We start from the raw sequence: 16,843 nt of genomic DNA on the forward strand, positions 1-16,843 counted from the left end.
GAGGACCACAGAAGAAATGGAGTAGCCTTCGTAATTAATAGTAAAGTGGCTAAAGCAGTGCTTGGATACAATCCAAAAAATGACAAAATGATCTCAATTCGAATTCAGGGCAAGCCATCTAACATCACAGTGATCCAAATATACACCCCAACCACAAATGCTGAAGAAGCTGAAGTAGAGCAGTTCTATGAGGATCTGCAGCACCTACTGGACAACACACCTAAAAGAGATGTTATTTTCATCACAGGAGACTGGAATGCTAAGGTGGGCAGTCAAATGACACCTGGAATTACAGGTAAGCATGGCCTGGGAGAACAAAATGAAGCAGGACATAAGCTGATAGAATTTTGCCAAGACAACTCACTCTGCATAACAAACACTCTCTTCCAACAACCTAAGAGACGGCTTTATACATGGACTTCACCAGATGGACAACACCGAAATCAGATTGACTACATCCTTTGCAGCCAAAGGTGGCGGACATCTATACAGTCGGTAAAAACAAGACCTGGAGCAGACTGTAGTTCCGATCACGAACTTCTTATTGCACAATTTAGGATCAGACTAAAGAGATTACGGAAGACCCACAGATCAGCTAGATATGAGCTCACTAATATCCCTAAGGAATATGCAGCGGAGGTGAAGAATAGATTTAAGGGACTGGACTTAGTAGATAGGGTCCCGGAAGATCTATGGACAGAAGTTCGCAACATTGTTCAGGAGGCGGCAGCAAAATACATCCCAAAGAAAGAGAAAACCAAGAAGGCAAAGTGGCTGTCTGCTGAGACACTAGAAGTAGCTCAAGAAAGAAGGAAAGCAAAAGGCAACAGTGATAGGGAGAGATATGCCCAATTAAATGCAAAATTCCAGAGGTTAGCCAGAAGAGATAAGGAATTATTTTTAAACAAGCAATGCACGAAGTGGAAGAAGACAATAGAATAGGAAGGACAAGAGACCTCTTCCAGAAAATTAGAAACATCGGAGGTAAATTCCAGGCCAAAATGGGTATGATCAAAAACAAAGATGGCAAGGACCTAACAGAAGAAGAAGAGATCAAGAAAAGGTGGCAAGAATATACGGAAGACCTGTATAGGAAGGATAACAATATTGGGGGACAGCTTTGACGGTGTGGTCAGTGAGCTAGAGCCAGACATCCTGAAGAGTGAGGTTGAATGGGCCTTAAGAAGCATTGCTAATAACAAGGCAGCAGGAGATGACGGCATCCCAGCTGAACTGTTCAAAACCTTGCGAGATGATGCTGTCAAGGTAATGCATGCTATATGCCAGCAAATTTGGAAAACACTGGAATGGCCATCAGATTGGAAAAAATCAACTTATATCCCCATACCAAAAAAGGGAAACACTAAAGAATGTTCAAACTATCAAACAGTGGCACTCATTTCACATGCCAGTAAGGTAATGCTCAAGATCCTGCAAGGTAGACTTCAGCAATTCATGGAGCGAGAACTGCCAGATGTACCAACTGGGTTTAGAAAAGGCAGAAGAACTAGGGACCAAATTGCCAATATCCGCTGGATAATGGAAAAAGCCAGGGAGTTTCAGAAAAACATCTTATTTCTGTTTTATTGACTATTCTAAAGCCTTTGACTGTGTGGACCATAACAAATTGTGGCAAGTTCTTAGCGGTATGGGGATACCAAGTCATCTTGTCTGCCTCCTGAAGAATCTGTAAAACAACCAAGTAGCAACAGTAAGAACAGACCACGGAACAACGGACTGGTTTAAGATTGGGAAAGGAGTACGGCAGGGCTGTATACTCTCACCCTACCCATTCAACTTGTACGCAGAACACATCATGCGACATGCTGGGCTTGAGGAACCCAAGGCTGGAGTTAAAATCACTGGAAGAAACATTAACAATCTCAGATATGCAGATGATACCACTTTGATGGCTGAAAGCGAAGAGGAACTGAGGAGCCTTATGATCGAGGTGAAAGAAGAAAGTGCAAAAGCTGGCCTGCAGCTAAACCTCAAAAAAACCAAGATTATGGCAACCAGCTTGATTGATAACTGGCAAATAGAGGGAGAAAATGTAGAAGCAGTGAAAGACTTTGTATTTCTAGGTGCGAAGATTACTGCAGATGCTGACTGCAGTCAGGAAATCAGAAGACGTTTAATCCTTGGAAGAAGAGCAATGACAAATCTCAATAAAATAGTTAAGAGCAGAGACATCACACTGACAACAAAGGTCTGCATAGTTAAAGCAATGGTGTTCCCTATAGTAACATATGGCTGCAAGAGCTGGACCATAAGGCTGAGAGAAGGAAGATAGATGCTGTTGAACTGTGGTGTTGGAGGAAAATTCTGAGAGTGCCTTGGACTGCAAGAAGATCAAACCAGTCCATCCTCCAGGAAATAAAGCCAGACTGCTCACTTGAGGGAATGATATTAAAGGCCAAACTGAAATACTTTGGCCACATAATGAGAAGACAGGACACCCTGGAGAAGATGCTGATGCTAGGGAGAGTGGAGGGCAAAAGGAAGAGGGGCCGACCAAGGGCAAGATGGATGGATGATATTCCAGAGGTGACGGACTCGTCCCTGGGGGAGCTAGGGGTGTTGACGACTGACAGGAAGCTCTGGCGTGGGCTGGTCCATGAAGTCACGAAGAGTTGGAAGCAACTGAACGAATAAACAACAAAACATTGCCTATCTCGGTTTTCTAGCCAGATGTAGCACTGCAGCACTTAGGCAGCTCAGCAATAGGCAAGTAACAACTATTTTGTGGATACTATTCCTAAACTGGGATCTAGGATGCCACATCTGAAATCCATTTACATTACTGACATATATTCTGGCTGCCACTATTCCTGAAATTCCAATTTTACCTATTATTGTATTTTCCCCTTTGTTTTACTGCTGTACATTGCTAGATCCTATGTGCTGCCTGTGCTACTTTTTAATCTTATGCCTAGATATTTGAACTGCTTCACATAGAATAGTTACTATGTTTTACTAAGTATGTTTAACACTGCAGCCTTAATCACATGACTATATATTACTCTAGATTAAGAAAAGTGCTCCACAAAATACATATGAACTTAGCAATCTTTTTTTCAGCTAAATTTACAAACCAATACAGAAGTGGGGCTAAATACAATTGGCAGTCATTAAGAGATGGGATTACCTCACTATTCATTCAAGCTATAAAGGTAAAGGTAAAGGTTTCCCTTGACGTAAAGTCCAGTCGAATCCGACTCTAGGGGGCGGTGCTCATCTCCGTTTCTAAGCCTTAGAGCCGGCGTTGTCATAGACACTTCCGGGTCATGTGGCCAGCATGACGACTCGGAACGCCGTTACCTTCCCGCCGAAGCGGTACCTATTGATCTACTCACATTTGCATGTTTTCAAACTGCTAGGTGAGCATTCAAGCTATACTTTGTCTGAAATTCCCACAAATATAGCTTCAGTTCTGAGAGTGCCTTGGACTGCAAGAAGATCAAACCAGTCCATCCTCCAGGAAATAAAGCCAGACTGCTCACTTGAGGGAATGATATTAAAGGCAAAGCTGAAGTACTTTGGCCACATAATGAGAAGACAGGACACCCTGGAGAAGATGCTGATGCTGGGGAGAGTGGAAGGCAAAAGGAAGAGGGGCCGACCAAGGGCAAGGTGGATGGATGATATTCTAGAGGTGACGGACTCATCCCTGGGGGAGCTGGGGGTGTTGACGACCGACAGGAAGCTCTGGCTTGGGCTGGTCCATGAAGTCATGAAGAGTTGGAAGCGACTGAATAAATAAACCACAAAAAACTTCATTCTCTGTTGAGATAAATGCTAGGTCTCACATTCTCTTTTCTGAAAGAAATTCTACGCACATTGGCTGTGTCTGGATGGTACAGCTGGAAAATTGTCACCTGCACAAGCTGGCAGCACATGATTCTCATCAGACAGGAAACAGACAATTTTTATGTCCTCCCAGACACTACAAAGACAACTAGGAGGCTATTACATCCAGGAATTCACAATGGTGCAATCAAGGTCAGCCCCAACTGAATGAAGTCAAGGAAGGCTTATCTCTCTCTGATCCCTTCCAGTGAGAAGGATTTTTTTCTGAGACCACTCTTAGATCTTGTCTTTGTGCCATCACGTGGATAACCTGCTGTTAATTATCTCATCCTTGTTGACATGACAGCTCCAGGACAGTTTCAACCTGAAAAATATGATATATATGTTGTAAATAAATATCTAGTGCATCATACTCACATATTTTGAGAAATTACCTAAAATTGTAACTATCATCTATTAGCTTTTTGTCTTTGCTACATAACAAACATGTCCATCTTGATTGAACAAGTAAAAGGCCAATCAGCAGTTTTATGCTTGGGTGAATAAAGCCAAAGATACATGTTTTACTTGGTCAATCTAAAATGGAAACCCAGTGGTCACTCATAATGGTCACTCATCCAAGTATCACTGTGCTGATATAACAGTTTGAACAGATGCTGGCTGGCTGATGCTATACATCACTAATGGAGAACTAGGCAGTGGGAGGGTTTTTAAATTACTAGAAGGAATACCACTGCAGTTTTATGTTGCTGTTATTGTCATAGAGTTTTACATTGGCTGTACCTCCCAACATGACTTGAAGGGAGGCATTTTCAACCCTGTCTGGAACTGCATGAGGTGAACTATAATCCTTTAAAAAAATTCAAACTGGACTAGGAAACTTTGTGAGTGATTTTGATGTTTCCTAGCACTGAAGAACAGCAAAGATATCTGTATCAAGTTTTACTTGAGAAACCAAACCCCACTGTAGCTATTTTTGCAGATACCTGTTTAGATTCTCTTTAAGAATCTAAAAATGTGTTTATTACAAACTTTACACTCACAACCAGGGCCCTACATTTGAGGAGGCAAGAATAAAGGATTGCATACTGAATGAGGGGGGTTGGGTCTCTTCATGGATCACAGACTGATGATAATCCAACAATGATGCAGCTGCAAAAAAGCAAATGCAATCTTAGTCTGCATCAACAGAAGTGCACTGTACATTCCTCTCTATTTTGATGCAGTCAGATCACCCTTAGCATTTTTTGTCCAGTTCCTGGCACCACATTTTAGGAAGGTTGTTGACTTATTGGAGCAATCAAAATGATAAGGAACCTGGAAGGAAAAACCTGTAAGAAACAGTTGGAAGTATTGGGTATGGTTTGGCCTGCAGAAGACTGCAGAGAGACATGATAGTTCAAGGGCTGTCATATAAAAGTTGGGACAGAACTGTCCAGAATTGTTCCAAAAGACTGGAGAAGAAACAATGAGTTTAAATTATGATTTCAGTTGGACATTAGGAAAAATTCCTAGCGATAAGAACTGTAAATCAGTTTTAATGCAAGTATATTAACTTAAAATTGATTGTGGCTCATGCAGTCCACCAGCTTAAACCCCCCATTTTCCTGAACATCAAATTCACCCCCTCCCTGCCTCTCACAGAGATCTTTGGAACTTTTGTCAGATCTTATTCATCTCTCTTATTGTCCTTTTTCCAACAACACTGCACAGAAGTGAACAACCAGGGACCAGGGACTAAATGCAGCAAGCCTGCTAAAAATCACACCAGCGAAGTGTGGTATCAAATTACTGAAAATGGAGGCATGATTTCCCATAAAATTTTGGTGGAAAGTAAAACAAAAAAGGATGGACGAGTCACTGGAAAGACTTAACTCATCCAAAATAATAAAAGTACTGCCTGTATGCGTGATGTCATAATGTAACTGGCCCACCACCGAACGCCATGGCTGCTGGAAAATATAACAAAAAACCTTCAGGCCACAGCCAATGAAAAGTTGTCAGACCCACCAGTAGCATTATGGCATAACCTGCATCACTATTGACACATATGAAGAATTGCATTTCTGATTTCATAAGATATGATTAGCAAAGAAGAAGAATTAATGCTGAAATTGTCACATGCTTTTTGTTAAAGTGGTGATATGACCACACATGGAGCAATTTGTAGAGATCAGATTACTTCTGTAAACAATTTTTTCAACAAGAGCTTCCACAGTTACTGCAATTACAAAATACTCTTCCTTCCCCTGTCCATACAGATTGTGATTCTACAAAACACTATTATCTAAGACTGCAGCTTACCTAATGCTTCTGCAGGTCTATTCCCGTCTTAAAATTCACAAATCTAATAGCTGTAGGAGGAATTGCTTATCACAACTCAGGTGCTAGCCTGTAACCGCAGTATTTGCTCAATTACCTTTGGAATGGCAATCATTTTGTTAATGAGATTACACTGCATTTTCTTAATGACAGGGGACTCCAAGATGAAAATGGTGTATGTCAAGCATCTCAATATCCTTCAATGAATGACCCTTTGATCTATATTTATTTCTTTATTATGCTAAAACAAAACCCTGCAAAGTTCTGGAGAAAACAGTACTGCAGGATTTATGTTTTTCTTACTATCTAAAGAGATTAGGTATTTCAGTTGCAATTCAAATTTCAGCAAAGGGTTGGAGGGATTAAGAGAAGAAACCAACATCTTAGAGCATGTGAACCTAATAATCTGTGAATATAAAGAGTACTTGCCAGGCATTATTGTGGGCTGCTGCCTTGTTCATATCTTCAACCACTAATAGATGAAACACCCCAGGCTGTGTCCATGGCAAATATTGTGTCAAGAGAAGGTAGAAATGCTACATTAAAACTGAATAGCTAAAGGTGACATTAACCTGCCTCTGCTGTAGGCTTAGGATGAAATAAAGGCACGAGAACAGGGAATATAAAAACATTACTGAGGCACATGCATGTCTTGGTAAGAATGATGTGGGGATGAGCCCAGAATTCTTAATAGCAATTATCCAAAACAAAGGCTTTACTCACTAAAAGAAAAAAGGAACATTATCTATTACAATCAACACTGTGATTTGGACTTCTGTAACAAAGAATATTGTTCTGTAATGATCGCCCAGTAACGTTTAAAATTAAACTAAGATCAGACTTCAGTGAAATGTTGTCTATAAATAGCAGGCAGAGGGATTTATCAAAGAACATGCTAACAGTAAATAGTCTAGACTAGTGTTCCTGGCTGGCTGGGGAATTCTGGGAGTTGAAGTCCACACATCTTAAAGTTGCCAAGGTTGAGAAACGCTGGTCTAGACCAAGAAGGAAATATTTTTCCATCCAGGTTTTGCCTTTCACAATTTGGCCCCTGTCTTCGCAACATCCAGCATTTGAGTTGGACTGCCCCAATGTCTTTTGTAGTCATTCCTAGGACACAGCTCTGACAAGCAAGTTTGTCTATAAGCTCCTGGCATCACTTTGGTCATTATTCATTGGTTGGGAGTTTCACATATTACACTGAAAGCTCTCTTTATTTGATGGCAGCTACCCCAGCAACTACAGCCTCCTTCAGGTCAAGTGCAAGGAGGTTTTTCATGGAAAATTTCACACAGCTATGTATATTCCATTACATATTCTTCTAGGAAAACAAGTCAGTCTCTCCACTGGTAAAAAATTATTTGATTTAATTCTTGCATGCTGCTCAAATGTTCAGTTTATTTGCTATAAACTGAATATAAATGTGGGCAATATCTTATATAGATATCATTTTGTAGAGAGGATCATCTAAAATAGAACAGAACTTTCAACTGCTTATTTAAGTTGTGGTTTTGGATTTTCCTTAATTAAAAGATGCACTGAACTCTTCATGATTTAAGAAAATTAAATCATAAAATTTCACTTTTGACATGCCCCCCTTCCCCAATTTTTCTTTCTTTCTTTCTTTCTTTCTTTCTTTCTTTCTTTCCATCTATCTATCTATCTATCTATCTATCAGAGGGACTCTGGGCGGTTAGTCCTTTGTATGCTCAGACAAAATCTGTTCTTTGGAATCTACAGAAAGAAACAGGACAGGAACCCTTCTCCAAGTTCCTAAGCCTGTACTACACTTTTAGGAAGCACAGAGAGGTGTGGGGTACGTGCCTAGACAGGCTTCAAAAAACAGGTATTTCTTAGAAATAACAATCTGGTCAGCCTGTCTTTCAAGAATGCAAACTAAAAGCATTTAGAAGAATGCAAACAATTCCTTTGGCTTAATAACAATGATTTTGGCAACTTACAGCTACAGATTTAGTGAGATATTTTTTAAAAAAAAATAAGCACAAAACACATTTGGTCTGAGGCACAGCCATGTACCACTGAAAATAGGCTTAGAAGCTTATAAAATTCTTATTTATGTTTAAGAAGAAAAGCCAAACCTTTAATTTTCCATGCATTTAGACCACGGAGAATATATTGATTAATTTAAACCAAGAGAAACTGAAAGAATAAGGTGGTCTTTGTCCTGTCCAAGGGGCAAGACTGGATTATTCATTGGAGACAATGGGCACAATGCCCAGGACTTAGGAAACTCCCAAAGACCTGAGAAAATGTTTTAGCTACCCCATCCCAAAGCTCAGATGACTCAAAAATGAGATAAGGCTTAAATAACAAAGGCGTAAGGGACACGGTGGCGCTGCGGGTTAACCGCTGAGCTGCTGAGCTTGCCGATCGGAAGGTCGGCGGTTCGAATCCGCGTGACGGGGTGAGCTCCCATTGCTAGTCCCAGCTCCTGCCAACCTAGCAGTCCGAAAACATGCAAATGTGAGTAGATTAATAGGTACCGCTTTGGCGGGCAGGTAACGGTGTTCCGTTTAGTCATGCCGGCCACATGACTACAGAAGTGTCCATGGACAAATGGAGATGAGCACCGCCCCCTAGAGTCGGACACGATTGGACTTAACGTCAAGGGAAACCTTTACCTTTACCTAACAAAGGCGTGCAGATATATACTGTACATAGACACATACACACACAAACACACAAAACTGCATGTCTCCGTAATTTAATGGATTATGTGGTTATGGATATATACAGTCAATAAATGCAAATATATATCTGTAGCTCTGTCCTCAGAACATGCAATTACAAGATATACCCAGGCCTATAAAGATTTTAAGGGATGCAATGAAAAGCAAAAACCGAGGCTGCAAAGGGCACTTATAATGTAGAGGAAGCTGCAGTGGTGATCCAAGTCCAACTTAGAATTTAAAACAGCAGAGTCCAGAATGGAAATCAGAACAAATGTAAAGAAGAGTTAAAAAGCAAACCAAACTTCAGGCACCTACATAAGCAGAAGGAACAATAGTTAGTACACCGAACATGATTTCTATCACTTGTCTTCTGCCCAAGTATTTTATGCAGAGGCACCACAGCTGGCACTTTTCACCTCTTGAGAGAGAGTGATCCATTCTGGAGCAATCCCTTTACTCTTGAGGAACCCAGGCTTGTTGCTTGTACTTCTGTGCCATCCAGTGCATAGCTCTACCACTCAGCAATGTACCATTGTCACAGGCTTGGGAGCTATGGCATGTCTTCAGGGTCAGGTGCCTGAATTGCAGGTTCGGGTGCTTGGATCTGATCTTTCCAGGGAGAGATCACCCACTGAGACAGCGTTCTCCTCAATTGCCTCTCCCTATCCTCTGGGAGGATTTCATCGGAGGGCCCTCGCATGCAGAGTCAAAAATGGAATAAGCCAAAGAAGCTTGCTCCTGATTCCTTCATTTCTTATCTTACTCGCCCAAGAATAACTCCTTGCTTAGCATCTGCGTTTACACTCCTTTACAACTCCAAAAGATGAAAAGCTATCTGAGCACTCATCCACATATCCTCATAATTACCACACAAACGTGTCTTGGAAAGCCTTATTTTATGCAGTGTCCACATGGCATGGTCTTTGTCTTATCCCTGCCCATCCTACTTTAACTATTCCAGTTTTAAAACAGTGTTTTTCCTCTTCTCACAAGACAATTTTTGCTGGTCACTGAACATTGCTCTCTTTGACCATTTTGGCTTGGGCTGCAGGAGGAACTAGACTTTTGGCTTCTTACACAGGTTCCCTATATACTCAGGTTTAGTGCTGTTTTAAAAAAGCACTAGACATGAATTTGAAAGAGCATTAATCCTGTAGTGGGAAAGGGAGCTGGGATCTGCCAGCCGTGCGTTCCTGGTTCTTTCATCGTTGAGAGGATTACATACAGGTTACCTGAGGGACTGCCTCTTCCCCGTTACATCTACCTGCCCCACCCGGTCGTGCAGAGAGGGCATGCTGAGGACCCCGTCGGTAAGAGAATTCCATCTGGCGGGGTCCAGGAGGCGGGCCTTCTCTGCAGTAGCTTCCGCCCTTTGGAACATCCTGCCCCCGGAGGTGAGGCTAGCTCCATCACTTCTGGCCTTTCGGAGAAACTTGAAGACCTGGCTCTGCCAGCTGGCCTGGGGCAGGGAGGAGTCATGCCTGGGGTTGGCTAGTGCCTTGAAGTACCCCTTCCACGTGAAGACTGAATGAGATACAGCCATCTGGACTTTATTTTTATTTATATTATTAATAATATGTAATTTTATAATGTATTTTATATATTTATTGTTTTACTGAGTATTTTGTTGTAAACCACCCAGAGTCCCTCTGGTGGGAGGAGATGGGCAGTGACAAATTTGATAAATAAATAAATATTTTTTCCTGCAGCTTCTGCAAATAAGCCCTTAGGTTTTACTAGTTTTATTATTTTGGCACTGGAGACAGCATCATTTTGCCTATTCCATTCCAGCTCCATGTTTCTTTATGGGCTGCCAGCCATCCAGACAACATTCTTGCTGCCATCCCTTTGCAGTAAAGCTGATGCCCAACTTGTTCTTTAGTGATAGCTCATCCCTATTTCATTCTTTGCTTCTCTTCCAACTCTGCAACCTGTCAGCCAGGCTATTTTGGGACAACAGTTTACCCATGTTCAAAAACAGCCTGATGGTATGCAGGACCACACGTAGGGGCTGTGTCACCCGAGGCAAACATGGATTCCGCGCCCATTTTGGCGCCCCCCCCCAGAACTCATTTTGGCACCCCCCCCCCAGCACTCATTTTGGCGCCCCACCAGCGTGGCACCTGGGGCACATGTCCCGGTTGCCCCCCACCTAGTTGCGGCCCTGATGGTATGGACTACTGCCCCGTTTTTAGGGCAATTTAGTGGGGGATGAAACATGTCATTCCAAGCACCCACCCATTAGGGAGAGTGATTGGCCATTCTTTTCCTGCCAGCAGGCAATGCTTGGTATGGGGGAAACATAGCCAGGGCAATCCATTAGTTGCTTTTCCTCATTTGTCCCACACTAAAATAGAAAGGACAGCACCAGCCCGACAGTCAAAGCAGCAAATTTCATATCAGCATATGTTTCTGCAAGCTCAAGGAGAGGTGAATAGCACATTTGGTACTAGCAAGGAGTTAAAAGTGTTCTGCATCTCCTTCTGCCATCTAGTGGTCATCTGGATTTTTGCAGCCCATATTCAGTAGCCTTAATTTTATTGCACTGAGTTGGGCTATCCTAAGCCAGTAGGTTTCACAAAGCCCTTTCTACATTAGTGTATCTGCTGAAGTTCCTATTTCACAAAGAATTTCTGGAAGGAATCAAAAAGAGTGGATGCTAATGGGGAGTGCTTATAGTTGTTTCCCAAAACCTGTCAGGGACTTCTACAGGGGGAGAATCAAAAACATCAGGATGGCAACTATGACTGTACAACTGAAGCCCTGCTCCTTTTTATGTGTGCTGCTTATGTAATGCATGTAAAAATAGGGCAAGGATTTAATTATGTGGTCATACCCACCATCTTTTTTGACCCAACCCTGTGGATACTCCTTTCTTTAGTTTTGTCCAAAAGAATGTAGCCAAAGTACCTAATCTGGACAACATGGTAAATAAAATATTATTGTATTGTCAACCAAGCCTGCTATTTACTCATTGCTAGATCTTTTAGAAGCAATATTGTGTTCTTACTCTGAGCATCATCAATTGCCTCAGAACTGTCATTCTTTTAATGGCCCTGGTACCTTTAAGAATTCCTGGCACAGCTATTTTAAAGGTGGAGGTTTCCCACCTGTGCCAGGCAAGTGGAAATCAAAGTTTTCCACACTGCTGAGTTGAAGTGCTCTCTACCCATCCGTGAGTTGACAAAAAACTGCAGGCATAAAATCTGCTGTCCCACTTCCAGTCCTGGTCCTCTCTCTGCAGGCATCTGCCACAGCCTAACACATTTACACATGGTGCAGCTGTCCTTGAACAGTGTCTGAGAAGAGGGAAAGCACTATTTTAATGCTAACACAACAAAGGACTAACCCCTGTCTCTTTCATGGGCTGGGGATGAGATGAAGGCAACTTCATAAGATTTGGGCAGAAAAAAAATACATTGCCAGACCAATAAATGCTGACCTCATAGTTCACAATCATTTCTTGTCTCCCAATTAGTCACGCCCTAAATGACCTTAATTTGCCTTCTTGGAAATGGTCATTTTGCCTGTTAGTAAACACTATTCAAATATTCTGTCTTTAAAAGTAGAAAGATTCCTCTAATTGCCAGCTCTTTTGTGCTCTCTCTGAATTGTAATGTATGGAAGCAAATCCTTTCAGTGACTCTCCCTTGATTGATGGGTTGCTCCCCAAATGAACATAATACCCGCATCTCTTTAGCAGAAGAAACTGCATGCTGCAAAATACCAGGGAGAACCACCCAAAAAAGGTGCTGATTCAAACTGTAGCATAAATGTTGCAATCTTAAGGCCAAGTAAATCGTTATTTCAATATTATTTTAATGTCACATTAAATTAAAAAAAAAATTCTTGAAACCTACTTAATATTTTGGAAGTGTGTTCCAAAGTATCTGCCTCAGTTCTGCTTCCTTCCCTGCCCAGCATCCAAAGCATTTCCATCATGGTTTTTCAGAGGGTAGAATGGGAACTAGAAAAGGAAAATGGAGCATCTTTTTCACACTGCAGAGAGAACAAATCTGCCATCGTCTATGCAACACAGAGAGATGCGTACTTGTAAATTACACATACAATTTAATATGCATATAAGAAAATTAGTAGATTCTAAGCTTAGATTTTCAGCTTTTGTATGTATGATTTTTTCCACCTCTACATAAAACAAATTCTAATAGAAAATCACCATCTTTTTGCAAGTCTTCAACCCAGATCTTCTATGCATCTCTATTCTGTGTTATTCTATTCTATGCATTCTCAAGCCAAAGCAGATAAATTTATTGCATCCTAGCAATATTATGTGCACTGGGAGCTTCAGTAACTAGTTAATTAGAAACTAAAAGGAGTGCTGAGATGACATTCTATGCACATTCAGCTGGAAATACAACTAAACAAGTTTGCATATAATTGCACTAGGGAAGATGTTTTATTCCTGTGCTTGAAGAACCATCTTGACTGGAAGAAACCTGGATTTGCATTTCCCATGAGATCACTCAGTAGTCCTCATCTACAAGTCTAGCTTTCCAAACAGCAGATGTGATCATGAGCCTATAAAGGAAAAATCCCAAAACCCATGCTTTAACATAGATTGCACAGGTCTTGCTTTGCTCCCACTTGTTGGACCATCATCTCCATCCACCATATTGTTTCTTTAATGATGCAAAATAAAAGAAGGATCACCTGGTGTCCTATTTTCATCTATATTCTACTACTGGTATGTACATAAATGGGTTAAAGCTGGAAAAACCAAAGGTGACTCTCTTGGGGACTGGGTATGCTAATTACCCATAGTATTGTTTTCAGCAGCTCTGAAAACTTTTGTGCCTTCTGAAATACAGCTATAGATACATAATGTAATTCCTGCCTGTTCATGTTTCTATCTGCTTTTGTCACCCTTTAATCTCACTTTGCCTGTTAACTGTTTTTGTTGTTTCCTGATATTTAATAAATAAACATCAAGTTATATTTTTGTTAGCTAAACTTAGTGGCATGTATATTGGATTTGGACATAGGGACTGACAGGGAGTGAGCTAGATATGATCTAAATTGGAAATTACCCATACTAATTTTCCAACATCACTAATGTTGATCAGGCTGGAAGGAAAAAGTGCCAAGGTGTTTTCAGTGATGATGACCCACCTGCAGATTTTCCTCTCCAAGAATGTTATGGCACCCCTTACCCTTCTTTGCAGCCTTTAAAAGATCCTAAAATGTCTGTATTCATCTGCAAGTGGATGCGAACACTTATTTAATTCTACTGAACATCTTGATTTAAGTGATATGCTGAAAAAACATATGGCAAATTATCTGTAACATTCCTATAATGCTTTTTCTCCATGGAACGACTGCCTGACCCACACATGCCTGAACCAGGATTGAATACGGGTTCCATCAGATGTAATCTAACCACTGCATCCCATTAACAAACACAGATAGAATCAGTGCTGAAGGGGACATCAAATCCAAACCCTTGCTCCATGCAGGAATCCAAATTAAAGGGAAAAAATAAGCATCACTTTGAGGCTCTATTTCCCTTTCTATTTATTATGCTCAGATGTTTAGCTTTCAGGCATTCTGGTACTATTTCTCTTATTATGTGGTACCTGATTTCTACCTTCTTCAGCCTGAGTTGGATTTCCCTGATGCCTGCTGAAAGGCATTGCCATGGAATTCCATAGCTGCTGAGTTTGAATCCTGTAGCCCAAAGCATGCCCAAAGGCATTCCTGTGCCTTTTTATTTTTTCTGCCAGAGAACCTTAGGGAGTATCTTTTCAAAGGAATTTTTGTCCCAGATTCTCAGCTCCCTTGACAACGACTAGAAAACAAATCACAATAGAAATAAACAGCCTGTGGCAAGAATCTTGCCTTCATGAGCGCAGACAAGCCAGGCTGGCAACTAGGGGAGGTTCCCCAGCCACAAGTAAACACAAGCAGTCATCAAGGATATCCAAGGATTTCTCAGGAGGTGCTTCTTAGGGAAGAGAATGTCATTTGTAACCAGTCTGGGACTGAGCCACACGTTGAGGTTATAATCTGAAAACATTATTTAGGTTACCAAAAATGTTTTCTTAAAAACAAGTCATAGTTATAGCACAAAAAGGCCTCCTATATAAACCACTGCAGATTATGTTCTGTCATTTCTATGTGCAGACCCCAAATCATTATACCTTATACATTACAAGGTTCCCCATGCTAGCCCGCATGGACATTACTAAGAATTCAAGGGATTGAAGTTTGCACATCTTGAAAATGCCCAGGTTGGGGAAAGCTGCTATAGCTCCTTTTAGGTTTTCTAGTCCTCACGCATTTGTTCACTCCATCTCAGATTCTCATTGCCCATTTCCACTGCCGTCTACAACCTTGAAGGATAACAATCTTCAAGGTTTATTAAAACAATCTGTTCTAAATGTCTTAGAACTACAAAACTGAGAACAAATTCCATGCTACAGGCCTTTATTTTGCTGCAGGACTGATGAACAGGGATACAGCTGATAATTCCTAAACTGAGAATCACTTGTTCTCAAGAGACGGGGAAAATGTCATACCTGATCCAGGAAGTATCATCCCCTACCAGGAATCTGGCAAGTCCAAATATCCAGCTGAGCAGCCACCACTGAGATTTTTTTCTTCTTCTTCTGGATGGAAGGACTAGTAGTTGCATCCTTTTCTGCTGCCTTTTGAGCGGAAATCCAGCTTATTGCTCCCTGCCTTCCAAATTTAAAAGCAGCAGAGATGAGAATAGGCTGATCCAGCAGTCCTATTTAGCCCCTTCTGTGATAAGGCTTGGTGGTCAAAACAGGCCTTCAAGGGTCAAGCTGCTCTTAAGTTAGGGAATATGCAGTTAGCATGTCACTATAAGAGCCAGTCTGGTGTACTGGTTAAGGCACCAGGCTAGAAACCAGAAGACTGTGATTTCTTATCCTGTCTTGGGCACAAAGTGAGCTGGGTGACCTTGGGCCAGTCACTCTCTCTCAGCCCTAGGAAGGCTGCAGTGGCAACCACTTCTGAAAAACTTTGCCAAGAAAACTGCAGGGACTTGGGACTTGCCTAGGCAATCACCAGGAGTCAACACTGACTCGAAGGCACCCCCCCAAAACAGTGTTAGTATAAAAACTAAATAAATCAACAGATCGTTCCAATGGCTGCCTTAATTTAGGTATCAGGCCACAAACTTCAATACATTACTTTGGTAAGTAGGCATACAAATCCATCTTCAACTGCATGCTGAGACCATTTCCCATTTTAAAAAATATACTCAGTAAAGGCAGTGATCTCTTTTAGTGCTACTCAGTATTAGAGTGCAAAATGAAAACTCATTACGAGTAGAAAAGTGATGCTGTACATAATGCTGTAAGCCAATTTTTCTCTCTAGGAAAATAAAATCTGTTTGCAGGAAGTTTTGTGAACTTCCCTTTTTAATACAGGAAAAGCACCCTAGAATAGCATCACATCTGCAGCTGCAAACTTTCTTCTGCTGTCTATGTTCCCACGACATGTGAACTTAATTACAGTCTGCTTAAATACACTAATCTGGTTTTCTGGCGTTGCACGACCCCCCTGACTGACCCATAGTCTGCCAAGTGTCAGCCTCTAGACCAAAATGGTGAATTTGTTTTGCTCGGCTGGCTTTCTTGTGGCCCAGTTGCATGGGAATACAGCTGCTATGTGGACACGGCAGCTTTTATTCCCAGCCTAGTCATCAGATACAGGTGTCCAGGTTTATTTAGAAATACGTCCCGGACAAGCATTAATGGACTGAAGCGGATCCTGAAGACAGCAAAGGAGGTGTGACGTGAAGGAACGAAACTGGAGCCCAAATGTAATCTTGGAAGCAATTTCCAAGAGCAGAATTACGCCTCAGCGTGGCTACGAATCCTGCAAAGCGCATCTCGTCCCGCCCCAGTTAGAACAAAAGAAAAGGCTGACACCCCCGAGCCCTTCTTACGTTAAAAGCTGAGTCCCGGGAAGTCTCCCGTCGGGAGCGGAAGGTGAAAGGGCCCTAAACAAACGCAGCTCCGCCCCGCCTC

At 41.6% G+C, this 16,843-nt stretch overlaps 1 long non-coding RNA gene across 1 annotated transcript; it reads right to left on the reverse strand.

Moving 5' to 3' along the window:
- Window positions 1-3,632: 3,632 nt before the first annotated feature.
- LOC134494827 (uncharacterized) lies at window positions 3,633-16,794 on the reverse strand. Its single transcript, XR_010067699.1, has 4 exons — window positions 16,762-16,794; window positions 15,362-15,524; window positions 12,686-12,792; window positions 3,633-4,174 (listed from the first exon to the last, which is right to left on the reverse strand). It is a non-coding gene; the product is annotated as an uncharacterized LOC134494827 (long non-coding RNA).
- Window positions 16,795-16,843: the final 49 nt, after the last annotated feature.

The sequence above is a fragment of the Candoia aspera genome, chromosome 3 (genome assembly GCF_035149785.1).
Source record: "Candoia aspera isolate rCanAsp1 chromosome 3, rCanAsp1.hap2, whole genome shotgun sequence".
NCBI classification, from domain to species: Eukaryota; Metazoa; Chordata; class Lepidosauria; order Squamata; family Boidae; genus Candoia; species Candoia aspera.